Here is a 19,065-nt window from a genome sequence, read left to right on the forward strand (position 1 = left end):
ACAGGAGAAATAGTACACTGTGATTACCTGCAGTTATGTGCAGATAGCTGCACTAGATCATTCCTGGATGCAGTCAACTTATTTTGTCTATCTGCACAAAACCGCATGCAACAAAACCGTCACTAAACGCAGTGTGTGAATGGGGCCATAGGAAAGCATTTTGTGCATTTAGCTGCGGTAGATAACGTCATCTGTCCGCAGTTAAAAGCACAATTCTATCCGCCCGTGTGAAAGGGGCCTTAGGCTTTATGTACACTGATGCTGGTAAACAGACGTTTACGAGCAGTTGGGCGTTTTTTTTTTTCCAGCTGCCTCTGAACTCTCCTCTGTTATCTTATCGGTACATGTACACAGGGTCATTTATAGTCATTTCTAGGCAGTTAAGTTAAAAAAAAAATGCGTTCAGGATGTTCAGAGGCATTTAAAACGCCAAATGCCTGTAACAGCTTGTAAACGCATTTAAACGTGGTAACTCGCGTTTCTTTTACAGGCGTTTTTAATAGAGATACATTTTTGACTATTTAAAAAAAAAAAAAAAACATTTTTACATTCTAAATACAGAATTTGAACAATCCCCCTGCATCCCCTGCCCCACCTCTTCTCAAATTTTTGACTCTAGCCTTTAGTTGGTGCTTTTGTATAATATTGGTACAGTGAGAGTTTGCATTCAGCTACATAGACGAACATCCATCTTCCGTGCCTTACATTTAAAAACAACAGTCATCAAACTTTAAGTAGCTTAAAGTGTGCGATTTGACATGTGAAATCGCATATCAAATCGGCGACAATTCCAGCAATGGCACCGTCCTAATCGGTGCAACTCCGAACTTTTGGCACCACGCTGATTTCAAAAAGTAGTTTCTGTACTACTTTTTGCAATTTCGAGGTGCAAGTTCCATTGACATCTGTGCAAAAACCCTCACTGATGTCTATGAAATTGCAGCCAAAGCGGGACTGACATGCGGGAGTGAAATCGTTCAGCTGAACTCTCACGGCTTCATTCCCGCAGCTCAGTGTGAACCTGGACTAAGGCATGCAAAATGGCCTCTCAGATTATCAGTTGTCATTTTAGCATTCCTTAGGTGTTTTTAACACACCACCTCAATACTGGGCCATAGTAAAATGACGTCCTTGACTTTGTGGGGGGATATCTGAATGATGCCTGTAGCTACAGGCATCATTCAGATATCTTTCTTTTTCCGCCGCTTGGTCATTCTTATAAGCGTCAGGAGGGGACGCCCCTCCCGCCGCCATCAGGTGCCTCTCTGGGCACCGGATGATCCGGTGCCGGACAATGACGATAGAGATTTCTGGTGGCCAGATGGTCACCAGTCACCTCTATGACAGTCGGAGGCCCGGATGTGACATTATGACGTCACGCCCGGGTACCCGGATGTAAACAAAGCCATGACCGTGGCTGTCAGCATGAGATTGGTGAATTTTTTTTCTCGATCTCATGCTTTCCAGCCTGGAGGAGAGATGTGGGGTCTTATTGACCCCGCATCTCTCCATAGAGAGGACCTATCACACACCATTCCTATTACAAGGGATGTTTACTTAAAATTAAAAAATAAAAACAATTATGTAAAATAAAAAATTGTAAAATGCCCCTGTCCCCGGTAGCTTGCGCTCAGAAGAGAACACACACGCAAGTCCCACCCACATATGTAAACGCCGTTCAAACCACACATGTGAGGTATCGCCGTGTACGTTAGAGCATGTGCAATAATTCTAACACTAGACCCCCCTCTGCAACTCTAAACTGGTAACCTGTAAAAAAAATTCAAAGCGTCGCCTATGGAGATTTTTAAGTGCCGAAGTTTGGCGCCATTCCATGAGTGAGCGCAATTTTAATGTTTAATGTGTGACATGTTAGGTATCTATTTACACGGCATAACATAATCTTTCATCCTATACGAAAAAATTGGGCTAACTTTACTGTTTTGTTATTTTTGAATTCATTAAACCGTTTCTTTTTCCAAGCAAAAAGGCGTTTGAAAAATTATTGTGCAAATACCGTGTGAGATAAAAGTTGCAATATCAGCCATTTTATTCCCTAGGGTGTCTGCTAAAAAAACATATATAATGTTTGGGGGTTCAGAGTAATTTTGTAGCAAAAAAAAAAATTTTTTACATGTAGGAGAGAAGTGCCAGAATAGGCCTGGTATTGAAGTGGTTAAGCAGATTTTAACCTATACCATTTTTTTTTATGAAGCCTTAGAAACTGATAGCCATAATGTGCTTGTATGCACAAATTTACCTGTCAAGCGATCCAGCGCTGCGCTCCCGTTGGCACCACCAATAGGGTCGCTTCTGTCATCAAATTACTACCTGTAGGAATTGTTTGTTCTTTTTTTAGGTTCAATTTCACATTAAGTGCTACGGTCACCTTAATGTTAAATTAGTGGAGAGAGAATTAAAAAATTTGCAGTACAGTAATGGAAATATGGTACTGCAAGCCAGTAACAATTTTAAAGTTACAATTAATTCAATAGAAATAAAATCACGACTGTAAATATATATATATATAATTATTATTATATATTTTATATATATTTACATATATATATATATATATATATATATATATATATATATATATGAGTGTACATATATTGCATTTCTATTTACCTTTCCAGGCTTTCAGTGCAGGATGTTTGTACATTTTAGGGATTCATTAAAAGCTGTTCAGCTACAGTTCATCTAATCCTCTATTGAGACTGCCATGTGATAGTAACTATTGTGGAGCTTGAAGGTTCTTCATAATCCACTGCCTAGATATGAAGGTGAAGTCTGATTCAATAGTCCAACTTTATAAAGGATATTGGAGGTGGCATACCATGAGGAATGCAATTACAGCAAGGGATGCAACGGATTTAAATGCTGCTTGCAACAATCTTGTAACACAGGCTGAGCTGGCTGACAATAATGTGGGAAACAGATCAAAGGCAATCATTGGAGACGGTCAAAAAATTAACAGCTAGCTAATTTATTTTCAATACCCATGTGAAAGAGATTAGCAGAGAGAGAAGCTAAAAATCTGCAGTACAGCAGCACTGGAAATATGGTACAGCAAGCCAGTAACAATTTGAAAGTTATTCAATCGCTTCTAACGGAAATATTACAATTATGACTGAAGAATATAAATAAAGTGAGTTATTTATATATAACATTTTTTCTAAATATTTTTTGTGCTTTCACTGGATTTTGGTACATCACAGGGTTTTATTAAAAGCTGTTTCAGCTACAGAAGTATTGATATTTCAAAGCACCACAAATTATAACATTGCTCTTCTAATACTGCAACAAAGATACTTTTTTTTTTTTCATTTTAGAAATATAAAACAACGCTTTGCACAAAAATGCAAATACGTAATAACACGCCGAGCAGATGGTGCCTTACCTGAGGTCCTTTGGTACTTGTTGTATAGCCCTCAGGCCCCAGCAGCCAATAGTGGGAATTCTGATTTATACTGCAACACTTTCAAAGTTTAAAACCACACTTATAGAATGTCCCCAGTCTCTGACAATCTCCTGTAATATTTTCCAAGCCTTTGACAATCCCCTGTAGTAAGTGCCCAGTCACTGACAATTTCCTGTAGTAAGTCCCCAGTCACTGACAATTTCCTGTAGTAAGTCCCCAGTCACTGACAATTTCCTGTAGTAAGTCCCTAGTCACTTACAATTTCCTGTAGTAAGTCCCCAGTTCCTACAGTCTGCTATAGTATGACCCCATTCTCGTACAATCCCCTGTGGTAATGTTTCCACTTTCTGACAATCTCCTGTAGTAGGTTCCCAGTCTTTGTCAATCTACTGTAGAATGTCCCCAGTTCCTGAAATCTTTTGTGCTTTGTCTCCAGTCTCTGACACTCTCCTGTAATATGTCCTCAGTCTCTGATAATCTTCTGTGCTATGTCCTATAGTATCTCTGCAGTCTTCGGCAATCTTCTATAGCACTCTTTTTCAAACTTTTCAATACAAACCCTTGAAATTCCTCTGGTCTCAGGGAACCCCTGCTAAAATGGACTTTATCTACTTATATCAACTCATGATACATTAGTGTGATGGTCAGTGGGAAAAATGTTCCTTACACTTAAAAATATTAACTGTGTCAGTAAGAACTTATCTGAGAGACAGAAATTGCCCATTGCTCATGGAACCCCTGGCAAACTGGTGGAACCCTATTTGAGAAACTTTGTTCTATACTATGTTCCCAGTCCTTGAAATCTATTGTTCTATGTCTCCAGTCTCTGACAGTCGCCTTCGGTATGCCCTTATGCCCTGTACACACGGTCAGACATTCCGACCACAAAATCCGTCGCATTTTTTCTGACGGATTTTGGCCGAAACTTGTGTTGCATACACACGGTCGGACAAAGTTGTCGGAAAATCCGATCGTTCTGAACAAGGTGACGTTGGTTGCGTATGACGGGACTTCGTAGAGGCCAGTAGCCAATAGCTTTCGTCTCGTAATTTATTCTGAGCATGCGTGGCACTTTGTCCTTCGGAATTCTCTACAAACGATCGCAAAAAGTCCGATCGGATTTTGTTGCCAGAAAATTTTAGATCCAGCTCTCAAACTTTTTCCGTCTGAATTTCCGGGAAAAGTCTGAAATAGCCCACACACGATCGGATTTTCCAACATCATCTGATTGGACCGTTTCCGTCGGAATTTGCGACTGTGTGTACAGGGCATAAGTCTCTGAGAATTTCTTATTGTATGTTTTCAGCCTCTGATAGTCTTGTGTCCTATGCCCCAGTCTCTGACAATCTTCCACAGTATATCCCCAGTGTCTGGCAATCTCCTGTAGTAAGTTACAGTCTCTGGCAATCTCCTGTAGTATGTATTAAGTCTCTGACAATCCTTTATGGCAGGGATATGCAATTAGTGGACCTCCAGCTGTTGCAAAACTACAAGTCCCATCATGCCACTGCCTCGGGGTGTCATGCTTGTGGCTGTCAGAGTCTTGCTATGCCTCATGGGACTTGTAGTTCTGCAACAGCTGAAGGTCCGCTAATTGCATATCCCTGCTTTATGGCATTTTCTTAGTCTCTGACAATCTCCTGTAGTATGCCCAATGCTGCACAGGAACCTCAGTAGGTAACATCTGTGGCTCTGTATTCATTAGTACATCATTAAATGTATTTTTTAAATGCATGCAGTGTAACTAGCTGAATTTAACTTGGTATGAGCCTTGCAACCAATGTAAGGCCAACCATACACAGTTCAAACCATTAATGGGCAGGCTGAATGTACCAAATTGATCGATCAATCAACTTGGGTAGAACCAGCCTGCTGGATTCTCTTGCAATTATCACTAGCAGCTGATATAACCACTAGCGATAATCACTGTCTTCTCCTGGTCAGGATGCCTTCCGGGTTGAATGAAAGAAAAACTATTAGTTTGTACCAGGCTGAAAGCAGAGTTCAGACTGTATGTAGAAGTGGTACAATGAATCAATCAGGTGTTGCTGCATTTTTGCATTTCGCATGCTGGAAAGCTGCAGCCGACCGACTCCCGTTTAGCACTCACATTCAATGGCTGATCGGGGGGCCTTCCCCCTGTCCAAACACAACAGCTCAGCAGGAGAGATCGCTGAACTAACCTTTGAATGGTTAGTACAGCAGCTCCGACCGAAGCTGTCAGTTTTTTTTTTTTTTCATGCAACCCGCATGTTTGCAAAAAAACAAAACAAAAAAAAAACTGTAGTGTGTACCCGGCTTAAGTGTTGCTGAACTGAAAAGTAAAATCAGATCTTCTTCACTGCCAGACAAGGCTGAAATTTTAGGATTGGATCGAAAGGAAGTAAAGGGATTGAAGGAAAGTAAATGTAAGAGTTGCTACATATGTATTTTTATATGTGTATTTTATTTGTTTGCCTGGAGTTTATCATAAGTTAACTATTTAACTAATAGGACTGTCCTGTGGTATCAACTGTTGTTGTTTGAAGGTACTGCATAACCCACCATGTAGATATCAAGTTGAGGTTTGATTCAATAGATCAATTATTTTTAGATATTGGAGGTGACATGCCACGAGGACTGCAATTACGGCAAGGGATGCAACAGATTGAAATGCTGCATGCATCACTCTTGTAACAAAGGCTGAGTTGACTGGCAATAATGGGGGAAACAAATCAAAGGCAATCACTGGAGATGATCGTAAAATTAGTAGCTGAAAATTTAGATGCAGCTAATTAACCTTCAGATGGAGAACCTTCTTAATCAGAAGTTTCATTTGTGACTGTAGAACAAATCTTTTGTCCCCTTACCTCCCACAACTTTTTCTTCAAGATCAATAGCACATAAGTCCCTCCCCTTATTCCAGGGCGCTTAGGTGTATTACTTGGCTTTAACCTCTCCTTTCAGCATCCAATGGCTGTCTAAATCTTGCAACCATAACATCTTTAAAATTCATCCCTTCTTAACCAATGGCACCACCAACATTCTATATATATGTTCCTTATTATCTCTCACCCCATCTATTCTAACTCCTACTTCAGTGGCCTAACGCTACACAGGCTAGCCCCCTATTAGTCAATCATGAATACCGCTCCCACATTCATCCACCTTACCAAGCATTCAGCGTCCTCTACCCACCTCTGCCAATCCCGGCTTTGATTTACAAAATAAACAAAAATTCAAAATACTAACATCGTATAAAGCCATCCACAATTCTTCCCCAGGCTACATAACCAACCTCATGTCAAAAAATCACCTAAACTGTCCTCTCTGCTCCTCTCAAGACCTCTTGCTCACTGGCTCCTTTATTGCCTCCTCCAATGCTTACCCCAGGACTTCTCCAAAGCCTCTCTCATCCTCTGGAGTGCCTTACCTCAATCTGTCTGATTATCTCCTACTCTGTTTACCTTGGCGATCCCTGAAAATTCATCCTTTAGGGAAATCTATCCCACTTCAACCTAATAAACTGTACTTTTACTTTATCCATCAGCTCATCCCACACAGTCCTTACCTTTTATATCACTTGATCCTCCCTTATAGATTGTAAACTACCATGAGCATGGATCGCTAAACCCTCTTGTTTTGATTTGTATTGTAACCGTACTGTAACCTTTATTTTGTAAAGCTATGCGAAAACTGTTGGTGGTATATAAATCTGGCTTAATAATAATAGTGAACAAATGCTCTTAAAGTGTATGTCTGTTATGCTGGGATTTCACTTCCATAAGGGTTGCACACTGAGCCATAGGTTATCTGTTTTAAGCAAGCCGCTGTACTTCTATATTGTCCAGTCTTCAGGATGCTGAAGAATAAAAATGTAATATATTGCAGCGTACCAGTCTTTGGATGTGGTGGCTGCATGCGTTTTTAGTTTTTCAGGGCATTTTCTGAAAATAGAGACAAAATCCAGTTGATTTTGTCAAAAATCCACTGTCCATGTAACTTCCTGTGCACTGAACTGAAATCTTCCGTGAACTACAGAACATCGCCTTTATGAGGCAGGGGGAGGTGTTTTTAGTTTAAATCACCAAAGCAGCCAAGGGAGACAACACTGCCCCTCCATGGATAATAGTACAGTGAGTAAGGGTTGTCACCCTTCAACAGGAAGTGTTTTACTGGCAGGATTATGAGGTGGAAATAAAAGAGAACCAATAAAGCTTCCACATGTAAGGACTGGTAAGCTGCAGTATATTAAGTTTTTTGGTCTTTGGTTTAGACACACTTTAATTTTTGGCCATGGAGCATTACTCTGTCACCATTGTAGAGTAATGCTAGAACCTATGGTCAATCAACAGTTGCACACTGAGCCACAGGCTGATCTATCCATAAGCTGCCATGCTTTTATCCTTCCATTGATGTCCAGTCTTCAAGGCATGGTCGCGTCAATCTTAAGACTCCATACATTAACAACATTAAATTTAGTAAGCCTGGGAAAAAAAGACCGTACATTTCAAGGGGAGATTTAGTGTCCAGTATTGGGCCCTTGAGGACTGGATTTGGACAATTTTTTTTAATGTAGGACATATAACATAAAAGGGTCTAACTTGATTTTCAAGGTCCATAGACCTTCCGCAGATTGACCCAATTAATAGATGCTAATGAATCGTGGAACTGTTTACTAAGCCTAAATCCCTGGCTTGACTGTGGCCCTCAAGGACTGTATAAGGACAGCCCCCTCAGTGTACATTGCTGCCCTGCTGCTTGACCCCCCCCCCCCCCCCCCCAGTGACAGAGACCTGTAGTTCAGCTCGGTTAGACTTAAGAAGGAGACATTAGCTGGTTTCATTCACAACCTTATTGTTGACATCAGGTATGCAAAATCTGCCTGCCAGCATCCAGCCCTCACCTGATCTGGCACCTGCTGCTGTCCTTGTTCCCCATTCACACCTACCACAGTTTATACGTGCCATTCTCCTTACCTTTCCCTCTGGAGGTCTGACGAACCGATGAATGGATGCCAGCCAGGAATGAATGAGCAGGACCCCCACCGTGCAAGCCAGTCATGGACCCCCGAATAAAAAAAAAGAAGAAAATAATGACCCTTCAGTCTGTTGATGTCAGAGAGGATGAGAGCCCCGGCGCTGCTTCAGTTGTTGCTGCTCCAGGGGGAGAATAGATTGGGGGGGCAGAGAGGAGGGGGGTGAAATCCAGTGGATGGAGGGGACGCGTACAGATGATTACAGAGACAGAGCAGCAGTGGAGAGACAGGGAAGCCCGGGGAAGGGGGAGTGCGAGGAGAGACGGCTGTGTCTAATGACAGACACACACTGCACTGAGCCTCGCTCTGTCACACTCGTACACGTACAGGCGTATAAAGCGACTACACCACCTCCGATGAACACAGCTAATTTCCAGCAGCTCCAAACCCGCTGAGCTGTTATCGGATGAACAAGAATGCCACATCAGCCTGAAATACACATGAAAAAGACACTATTGCCCATTATTGTCACAATTCATTTTTCCAGCAATTTGACTTCCAAAAAGCCACCATTAAGGCTGAAATACATATAGTATAAGAGCTGATTTGCCTTCCAAAAGCTTTGTAGTCATGTGATTCACACATCCCCTGCCACACTGCTCATACAGCATGTCCTGTGTTACCTGCCTGCTGATTGGAAGGTGAATAGGGATTATTGCAAGTCCTCTTTCTGCCCTTTCTGTGTTCTGTCTAAACACATCCTTCCCTCTGTACCTGAAACATGTTAGATTGGCAGCAATTTGTAATGGATTCATGTTGGCTCACAGTGTGAGACCACGCAGTCTGGTTTCTGTTGTGCAGATACAGTTGCAATAAAAAATAAATGTGTGTGTGTGTGTATATATATATATGTGTGTATGTATATATATATATATATGTGTGTGTGTTTTTTTTTTGTGTGTGTTAGGAGTCTGTTAATACGATAGAAAATAAAGAACATATAAACTGACCTGAAGTGTACCCTGGTCAGGATGGTCAGTATGCCAATAAGGGGGCATACTCAATGAAAGAGAAAAGAAACAGGTAAGTATGAAAAAAGGGGACGGAGGGTAAAACTGAAAAAAATGATGACAAGGTAGGGACCCAAGAGAGGTGTAGGTATAGTGCCAGAAACTCCTTCTACAAATTTAGACTTATTAAATTAGCCTTCTAACATGTATAGTTATTTAAAACTAGAGGAGAGAGAAATAAAGAGGCATACACTTTAAAGTTGAACTCTGGCACCAAAATTGTTTTATCTAAATACATTCTCCAATAGCCTCAGTGGAAATAAACCCACTTTTTGTATACCAAACGCCATTGCAAGCCCAGATATTACCTAGCAGCAGGTAGCAGTGACATCATCAGTGTTCAGGCCCCACCCACTACAGGCTGCCAAGGCAGCAGTGACCGGTCTTTATTACAGGAGGCTCCTGCACACGGAGGTGATGTTTTACAATGGATTACTGCACAGATCTGGAAGAAATACACAGAGAACACCAACATGCATGTGAGAAAATACAACTGACTATATTTGACTATCATGAAATTCATCTTTGAATTAAAATTGTTTTCCCATTGCATCTAATGATGCGGATTAATTTTGAACTGTAAGTTTTACATTCACACACATTACATTTACATACCCCTGGTAAAATGTCAGGTTTCTGTCATGTAAAAAATGAGACAAAGGTCAATCATTTCAGAACTTTTTTCACCTTTCAATGTAACTTATAAACGTATCAATTGAAAAACAAACTGAAATCTTTTTTTTTTTTTTGGGGGGGGGGGGGGAGTAAAAATAAAAAATAAAAAAATAATGTGGTTGCATAAGTGTGCACACCCTCTTATAACTGGGGATGTAGCTGTGTTCCGAATTAAGCAATCACAGACAGTACACACCTTCCGTCATTTAAAGTGCCTCTGATTAACCCCAAATAAAGTTCAGCTGCTCTAGTAGGTCTTTCCTGACATTTACTTAGTCGCATCCTACAGCAAAAGCCATGGTCCGCAGAGAGCTTCCAAAGCATCAGACGGATCTCATTGTTAAAAGGTATCAGTCAGGAGAAGGGTAGAAAATAATTTTCAAGGCATTAGATATACCTTGGAACACAGTGAAGACAGAAATCAAGTGGAGAACATATGGCACAACAGTGACACTTCCAAGAACTGGACATCCCTCCAAAATTGATGAAAAGACGAGAAGAAAACTGGCCAAGAGGCCTACAGCAACATTAAAGGAGCTGCAGGAATATCTGGCAAGTACTGGCTGTGTGGTATGTGACAACTATCTCCCATATTCTTCATATTCCTTTTCTTACAAGTAAAAACATCCAAGCCCAGTTAAATTTTGCAAAAACACATCTGAAGTCTCCCAAAATCATGTGGGAAAATGTGTTAGGGTCTGATGAAACCGAGGTTGAACTTTTTGACCATAATTTCAAAAGATATGTTTGGAGCAAAAAACAACACCATACCCACAGTGAAGCATGGTGGTGGCTGTTTTTCTTCAGCTGAAACAGGGGCCTTAGTCAAGGTAGAGGGAATTATGAACAGTTCCAAATACCTGTAAATATTGGCATAAAACCTTCAGGCTTCTGCTAGAAAGCTTAACATGAAAAAGGACTTAATTTTTCGGCATGACAATGACCCAAAGCATATCATCCAAATCAACAAAGGAATGACTTCACCAGAAGAGGATTAAAGTTTTGGAATGGCTTAGCAGGGGCCAAGACCTGAATCTGATTGAAAATCTGTGGGGTGATCTAAAGAGGGCTGTGCACAGGAGATGCCCTCACAATCTTACAGATTTGGAGTGTTTTTGCAAAGAAGAGTGGGCAAATATTGCCAAGTCAAGATGTGCCATGCTGATAGACTCATACCCAAAAGACTGAGTACTGTAATAAAATCAAAAGGTGCCTCAACAAAGTATTAGTTTAAGGGTGTGCACACTTATGCAACCATATTATTTTATTTTTGTATTTTTACTTCCCTCCTCCTAAAAGTTTTCAGTTTGTTGTTCAACTGAGTTGTACAGTTTATCAAAGGTGGAAAAAGTTCTGAAATGGGTTTACTTCCTCTTTCATTCCCTGCAAAGGCAAAGCATAATGGACTACTATGCATCGCATAGTAGTCCATTATGTGTCACTTACCTGACACAGGAGCCAGCGATGTCACCACTGTCCCCTGTAGTCCGGCGCATCCATCTTCTCGGTGGGTCTCGCTGCCCTGCCACTGTCATTCGGCGAAGCCGCGACAACGTCACTCATGCGGACGGGAGCCACCACGCGTGGCATATTCGCCGTTGACGGTGCCGCGCTCAGTGCGTCTGCGTGCCGCTGTCTACGGCGCATGCACCGTAGACAGCGGTGCCTTTCTTTCGGCAAATATCTCCTAAACCGTGTAGGTTTAGGAGATATTTCTTGGACCTACAGGTAAGCCTTAATCTAGGTCAAAGTGTGTTGTAAGGGTTTACAACCACTTTAAGATAACAGTTTGGGAAGTGACATCTGAAGAAGGAGGTCAGCTATAGCAGGTCAAACATATAACCCCAGCCTACATAAGCACAAGGTTTCTAAAGCAAATGGACAGGTTATCCGGTGTCGGATACATGGATGGATGGGGATGACAGTGCATTAATATACATATGTTAGGAACTGGCTTCATTTAGCCTCTCCGCTTGCACTCGACTCTCCACACTGTACAGAAATAGGAAGTGTGAACTTGCAAAGTCACACACACCATCACAAGCAATGACGCACAAGGAGACCCATTCCAGGCTCTGCTCCATTAGCACATATTTCAATCCTATTCAGGCAGGTGGTGGGCTGTCTGCAAGAACTACAAGTCTCAGCATCTCACCTCTCAGTTGTATACATCTGTGTATAACCAGTAATACTCCATTGCAAACTGGCTGTAGTAAGATAATTAGTGTAATATTCACAAAAATTCATATTAGTAACATTCGCAAATGTAAGGGGTTCGTTTACAGAAAACCAATATATTATTGCTTGGTGGATGCTAGAGAGTTAAATACTTTGGCAGTCTCTTGTATCTCTCTGGTGCTCAATTGGGTAGCTCTCTGCACAGAATTTATGGGTCTTCATACCTGCTGCACCCATTATAAGAGTTCTTAGGCCTGCAACATCAACGGTGCCCATTATAAGGGGGGGTTACCACCACTTGTGCACTGAGATTTTGAATTTGCTTGCCTGCTCTGCCCATAATGAGGGGTTCCCACCATCTGAGTTTCTGGATATGCGCATCTGCTGGGCTCATTATTAGGGGCTTCCACCATTTTTGTGCTGAGTACATGGGTCTGCACACTATCTGTGCTCATTGTAGGGGTTCCTACCACCCCTGCACTGAGTTTCCAGGTCTGCACACCTCCTGCCCCCAAAATAAGGGGTTCTTACCATCTCTGTGCTCAGTTCCTGGGTCTTTACTTCTGGTGTGCATATTATGAGGGGTTCCCACCATCCCTGTGCTGAGTTTTCACTATTAGGGAATCCCACCACCTGTATGCTGCAATCCTGGGTCTGCACGCCTGTTGTACCTTTTATGAGGGCCCCCCACCATCTCTGCACTGAGTCCTCAGATCTGCACACCTGCTGTGCCCCTTATGAGTAGCTCCCACCATCTCTCTGAGTTGCCACATCTGCATACCCGCTATTGTCATTTTAAAAGGTTCCCGCCATCCATGCTGGACCTTTCTTTACTTAATATTATGGACAAGGTAACAGGAAGAGCATGGACACAGAAAGGTTGGTGGGAACATCATCCAAAACTCCAGTGTTAACAAACAGAAACGTAGGTGGAACAGGAAAAAGAGGGGAAAAACTGCGCTACGGGAAAAAAACAAATGATGTTGAACGGAAGCTGCAATTCAAATGTATACCAAAAATACACCAAACAGAAATAGAAAGAAAAAGAACTGCGCTAGCCACAAAATACCCAATATGATTAGGGTATATGAAAGTGCCAGACCCGCACTGCGGGTTTTAGTATCTAGTGTCTCAAAAGACCACCTCCAAGCGTGGTATATACCATATACAGATAAGTGCAATTGAATTCAAAAAACAAAAAATAAATGTGTATCAATAATGTGAATTCCCCGAGCTCAATATATGTGTATCAAACTCTGTGTATAAACCCCTAAACCATAAAGGTAAGAATATAAAGCATATATATTCACTATTAAGCATAAATGACCTATCGAAAAAATAATAAATCTGTGTTCAAAAACACTCTATGTAATGTCCATACAGTCATATATCAAAAATTGAAAAATTAAATTAAAATAAAAATAAAAATAAAAAGTAAATGTCCATATAGTGAATGAACACCAGTGGTACAAAACTTCAAATGAGGTACGGCAGTAAAGAAAAGTTCCAAACGGCTAAACTCCAAATACACGAATTGAAAATCTTCTCCAAAGATGTGGTGTGCTTATCCCATCACCGAAATGAATGAATCAGCTCCTTACCAGATCCAGACGACCCCCCGTTACAGAGGGTCACCACAAGCTGTAGCAGTCAAAAGGGTGTCCGGATAGTGCCTCCTCCTCAGATGGTCACGAATCTTCCACGCGATGGGGTTATGGCTGTTACTCACTCCCAACTCGACGTGGTGTCACATAAGGGAAAACATAGGCTCCAGATAGTGTAAAACCAAATGACTTTAATTCTTAAAAGCGAACGTAAACACTTACATAAAAGACTTTAAAAGCAGGTTCAAAACAAAGACGTGCACCGGCCGGATACACGCCAACGCAAAGACCAACCCGTCCTTCCTGGTCCACAAAGAACGAACACGACTTGGGGTGACGTCGACACGTTCGCACCGCCCTGTCGACGTCACCCCAAGTCGTGTTCGATTCGTGACCATCTGAGGAGGAGGCACTATCCGGACACCCTTTTGACTGCTACAGCTTGTGGTGACCCTCTGTAACGGGGGGTCGTCTGGATCTGGTAAGGAGCTGATTCATTCATTTCGGTGATGGGATAAGCACACCACATCTTTGGAGAAGATTTTCAATTCGTGTATTTGGAGTTTAGCCGTTTGGAACTTTTCTTTACTGCCGTACCTCATTTGAAGTTTTGTACCACTGGTGTTCATTCACTATATGGACATTTACTTTTTATTTTTATTTTTATTTTAATTTAATTTTTCAATTTTTGATATATGACTGTATGGACATTACATAGAGTGTTTTTGAACACAGATTTATTATTTTTTCGATAGGTCATTTATGCTTAATAGTGAATATATATGCTTTATATTCTTACCTTTATGGTTTAGGGGTTTATACACAGAGTTTGATACACATATATTGAGCTCGGGGAATTCACATTATTGATACACATTTATTTTTTGTTTTTTGAATTCAATTGCACTTATCTGTATATGGTATATACCACGCTTGGAGGTGGTCTTTTGAGACACTAGATACTAAAACCCGCAGTGCGGGTCTGGCACTTTCATATACCCTAATCATATTGGGTATTTTGTGGCTAGCGCAGTTCTTTTTCTTTCTAGAAACGTAGGTGGATATACCACCATGAATTATGTACTATCACTTTTGGATGGACTGACCCTTTAAAAGTTTCCGGAGCTTTTTGAAAAAAAGATTCCTCCCTGCGCACAGCAGACAAACTGTCACTCACAACAACTGATGGGCACTGCGGACTTCTCAGCTGGAAGTGGAGGCGCTATGAGTAGCACTTAGCTGCCCAGCCAGTGTAAATAAAATATGAAATGTATTTGATTTTTCTTAAAAACAGGGACAGTCCATTGGTGACATTTCGATTTTTGGTAATTTGTTATTTCTCTTGATCTGGCACTTTTTTTCTCTGTCTCGTCCCTTCTTTCTCCCTGTCCTTCCTTACTGTCTGTGTCGCTTCCTCTCTTCCTGTGTCTTTCTCTCCCTCTTATTTTTCTTTTTCTTCTCACCTGACCATCTCTTTCTCTTTTACCTTCTTTTTCTCTATTCGACTCAATTTTCTTAAATCTCCCTTATCCTCTTTCTATCACTTCATCGCCTTCTCTTTATTTCTCTCTCTCCCCCCTAATAAGCATACAGGATATATTACAAAACAGGACTTTAAAGTGTAAATTCACTGGAGTAGGAATATTCTATTAACATTAAGCAGCCATATAACACATGTACCTTGATAAATGTATACAGGGCCATGGATAAGTAAATACAGCCAGCCCTTTTGTACTGGGCTGGGCCCCATCAGTTCAAAAGGGGGGCCCAGGCACCCATTGAGCAGGAGGTCCGGTTGTACTGTTTTATTGAAAATACTGATCCTCTTCTGCTTCCTTCTGCAGCGCTTGCAGTAGGGAAGAGCCGAACACCCCCCCCCCCCCCCCCCCGGTTCGGTTTGCACCAGAACTTGCAAACAGACAAAAATTTTGTGCAAACAAAATTTCTAGCACATGCGCCCCTTCCACCTGCTGTCTGGACAGTGGTGGCCCCTAATGCAGGGCGCAGGGGTGCTGCCCCCCAATCCCCTAGTCCATGCATCTGGCCCCCTGATCTTCATGGGGGGAGCTGCACACATGGATTTCAATGTTTTTTTTTTTTTTTTTTTTTTTTTTTAGAAGCACGTGATTAAAGCCAGAGGCTCTAATAGGCTTCAAAAAAGGCTGCGCCCTGAGCCCCACCCAGTTGTGTGACAATAGCAAAATAATATTTGCTATTGTCTTCCTGATTTACCAGATTGCATGAGAGGAGAAGCAATCCTATTGGCCGCTGAGGAGGAGGGAGGAAACGCAAAAGAATCCGCCGTGAAGCCCCAGGAGGAGGATGCGCCGCTCGGAGGAAGCGCTACTGCCAGCGACCTAGATGGGGTAAGTGGGGGGCTGGTTACTGACCGGGGGGGTGCTTGTGACCTGACCGACGGGGGGTGCCGTCTGGTGGATTGTTTGCCCCCTCAAAAAAAAATATACCAATATACCACCAGCCGCTACTGTGTCTGAACCCCTGTGTGCCCCTTTCCACTGTAGCCCCTCTGGCTTTTCTCCTCTCCTCTCTCGCTGGTAGCTGCTGCGGGCACACAGGGGGATGTTTCATGATGGAGAGCAGGGTAAGAGGCCATAAATATACCGGTCATTTACTGGCCCCTTCCTTTCCTAAAAAACACAGTGAGGGATCGGTACCAATCACTCCTGTTTCCATTCATCACTGAAGCATAGGAAATGGTGTTTACAATGCTACAGTTTGTGAATGAGCAGGAAACCTCAGACCACTTCTATTCATTCATCTGTGCCGCTGAGGCTTCAGAGAAAGGGACTGATAAATCTATGTCAGTCACTTTCGGACAGGGTATGGGGCCCTGTCAGGTAAGTTGTAGGGGGCCCTGTGATTTCTAACAGCAGCCCTGAATGTATAGTACCATGTGGAGAATGCTGGTCATATAACATGATGCAACTCATGATTTCAGTCAGACCCCTCATGCTTTCTATGTCTTTGGCCATATCAGGGCTCAGAGGAAGAGGAAGAATTTTTAATAGAGCTACTTACACATGGGGTGGGCTTCACTGAGCAGACTGATGGCTGGTTTGTGTCCACTCTGTGTCTGCTCTGCTTATGCATCCCCTATGGGCAGTTGGATGTAAACAAGCCACCTGTCCGTTTACACCCAACTGCCATCAGATCTGATCCGCCAGCAGACATGGAACGGATCCCCATCTGTCTGTTTTTGGCAGACAGGATTGAATCGGCTGTTGGCACTCTGTGTCTGATCTTCTGTATCTCTGTTATGGGTAATCTGCCGCTCTTGTTGTCTGTGTTCTTCTTTCTTTCTTTCTTTCTTTCTTTCTTTCGTTCTTTCCTTCTTTCTCCTTCCTCTCTTTCTCCTTACACTCTGTCTGATCTTCTGTATCTCTGTAGCGGTTAATCTGCCGCTCTTGTCTGCATTCTCTCTTATTATCCGAGTTCCTTTTATCTGTTCTGCCTTCTTTGTCGCAGTGTTTGTCGTTGTCTCTATTGTTTGCTGGTGTGTATTGGATATTATAACCTTCAGACTGTCACCCCCTCTGTAATTACCATCTCCAGCTCTGACTCCCCATCTGTGCGCACAATGGCATCAACCACCCACCTCTAACATCCAGAGCAGGACCAGAAAATGACTAACAGTCACCAGTAAGACCACAAATGTTACAAATAAAACAGCTCAGGGATCAAACCGCTGCTGATATATTTATTTATAACTTGGATGAAAAATCACTTGTTGGCAAACAGAAATATTTTTTGCTTATAGTGCAAGTGCAAGTATCCAGAACAATCAATGCACTTCTAATTCTGTGCAGGAAACATGTAGAGTTCACTTGAGCCAACGTTAGTTTTGATCGGGACTGCAGACTCTTGTCACAAATTCGTGCCATTGCGGCCTTCCAGTCTGAGAATTACTGTGGGCAGGGCTTGGAATCAGGGAACGCTTCTGCTTATATTTGTAAAACTTTCATGACCATTTAGATCAGGATCTCTCAAATTTTCTAAACAAAGGACCAGTTTACTGTCCTTCAGAATTCAGGGGGAGCTGGACGATGTCAATGGAAAAGAATAGGCACAGCTCTGCATTTTAACAGGAAAAAATGGCTGCATTACATTTGTCTTATTTACAACAAGATTTGTTTTTAGAAAGCTCAACTCCATCCAAAAACATTATTCATTTTTTTAGTGTGGAAGGGTGAGAACAAGTTTTGGCTGGAGTTCGGCTTTAATAGGTGGTTGTGCTGTAAATGTCATAACTGTTAAAAAATGAGATAGCTGAGGAGCGCTGCATCTGTCTCATATCATGAGGATCTAGATAAATATGTTGTCATCAATCTTATTGACTGTCGGTTGTGTAATTAGCGCATCTTATAATCAGCCTATCATGTAATCAGCGTTATTAAATTAGCAGAAATTTGTCAGATGGAGAACAGCTACACGAAGAAGGACTTCACTATGGAAGGATTACAGGTATCAGACCTGATTCAGCACACTGAAAATATTATTCCATGTAGCAATCTTAATTAACCCCTCAAAGTTTCATTTGCAATTGTAACACTGGATTTTTCAAAGGATGGCAATAATGTGAACCTGTTAGCCCTTAAAGAGGAGCTCAAGGCTCCCCCCCCCCCCCCCCCCAAAAAAAAAAAAAAATTAAAAGTCAGCAGCTGACTCTCAATATAAGGACACTCACCTGTTCAGGGATCCAGCGCTGTCCTCCCAGGGGCCAATTCTTAAATGGGCTTCAGATCAAGGCGCCAACATCTTAGCCTATCTGGGAAAAAGTGACAATTGTTAAAGAGGAAGGGGGTAGGAGGCAAACAAGCAAAACTTTTACTTTTGGGTGAAGCTCAGCTTGTTTGCCTCCTCCCCCACTCTATTATTACATTTGACACTTTTTGTGGGAGACTGGTAACTGGTTTTGACAGGTAAAAAAATCAATCAGATTGATTGCGCGCTGCCACCTAGTAGTAAAAATAAAGTAGGCTGCTGCTATCACCTATGTGTTCCCACAGCCTCCATAAATGTATATATATCAATATGATGGCACTGCTTTTGGAAGCCTTTTGTTTGTTATCAGATATTACCTTATCTAAGCGTATCTGACCCCTTGTGGGTCTAAGATGGAGGTGAGCTTGCACTGCA

The 19,065-nt window shown here is 41.9% G+C and overlaps 2 protein-coding genes across 6 annotated transcripts in view; one reads left to right on the forward strand and one right to left on the reverse strand.

The window, feature by feature from the left end:
• LRTM2 (leucine rich repeat transmembrane protein 2) overlaps window positions 1-8,779 on the reverse strand; it is a 108,685-nt gene extending 99,906 nt beyond the window's left edge. Inside the window, exon 1 of the mRNA XM_077468883.1 lies at window positions 8,383-8,779. The gene's annotated coding sequence lies outside the window, so the exon portion shown is untranslated. The remainder of the gene's footprint in view (window positions 1-8,382) is intronic.
• CACNA2D4 (calcium voltage-gated channel auxiliary subunit alpha2delta 4) overlaps window positions 1-19,065 on the forward strand; it is a 398,531-nt gene that overhangs the window by 310,992 nt on the left and 68,474 nt on the right. The gene's annotated exons all lie outside the window — the stretch shown is intronic.

The sequence above is a fragment of the Lithobates pipiens genome, unplaced genomic scaffold (genome assembly GCF_037356315.1).
Source record: "Lithobates pipiens isolate NorthernLeopardFrog02 unplaced genomic scaffold, aLitPip1_a1.2 Scaffold_8, whole genome shotgun sequence".
Taxonomy (NCBI): domain Eukaryota; kingdom Metazoa; phylum Chordata; class Amphibia; order Anura; family Ranidae; genus Lithobates; species Lithobates pipiens.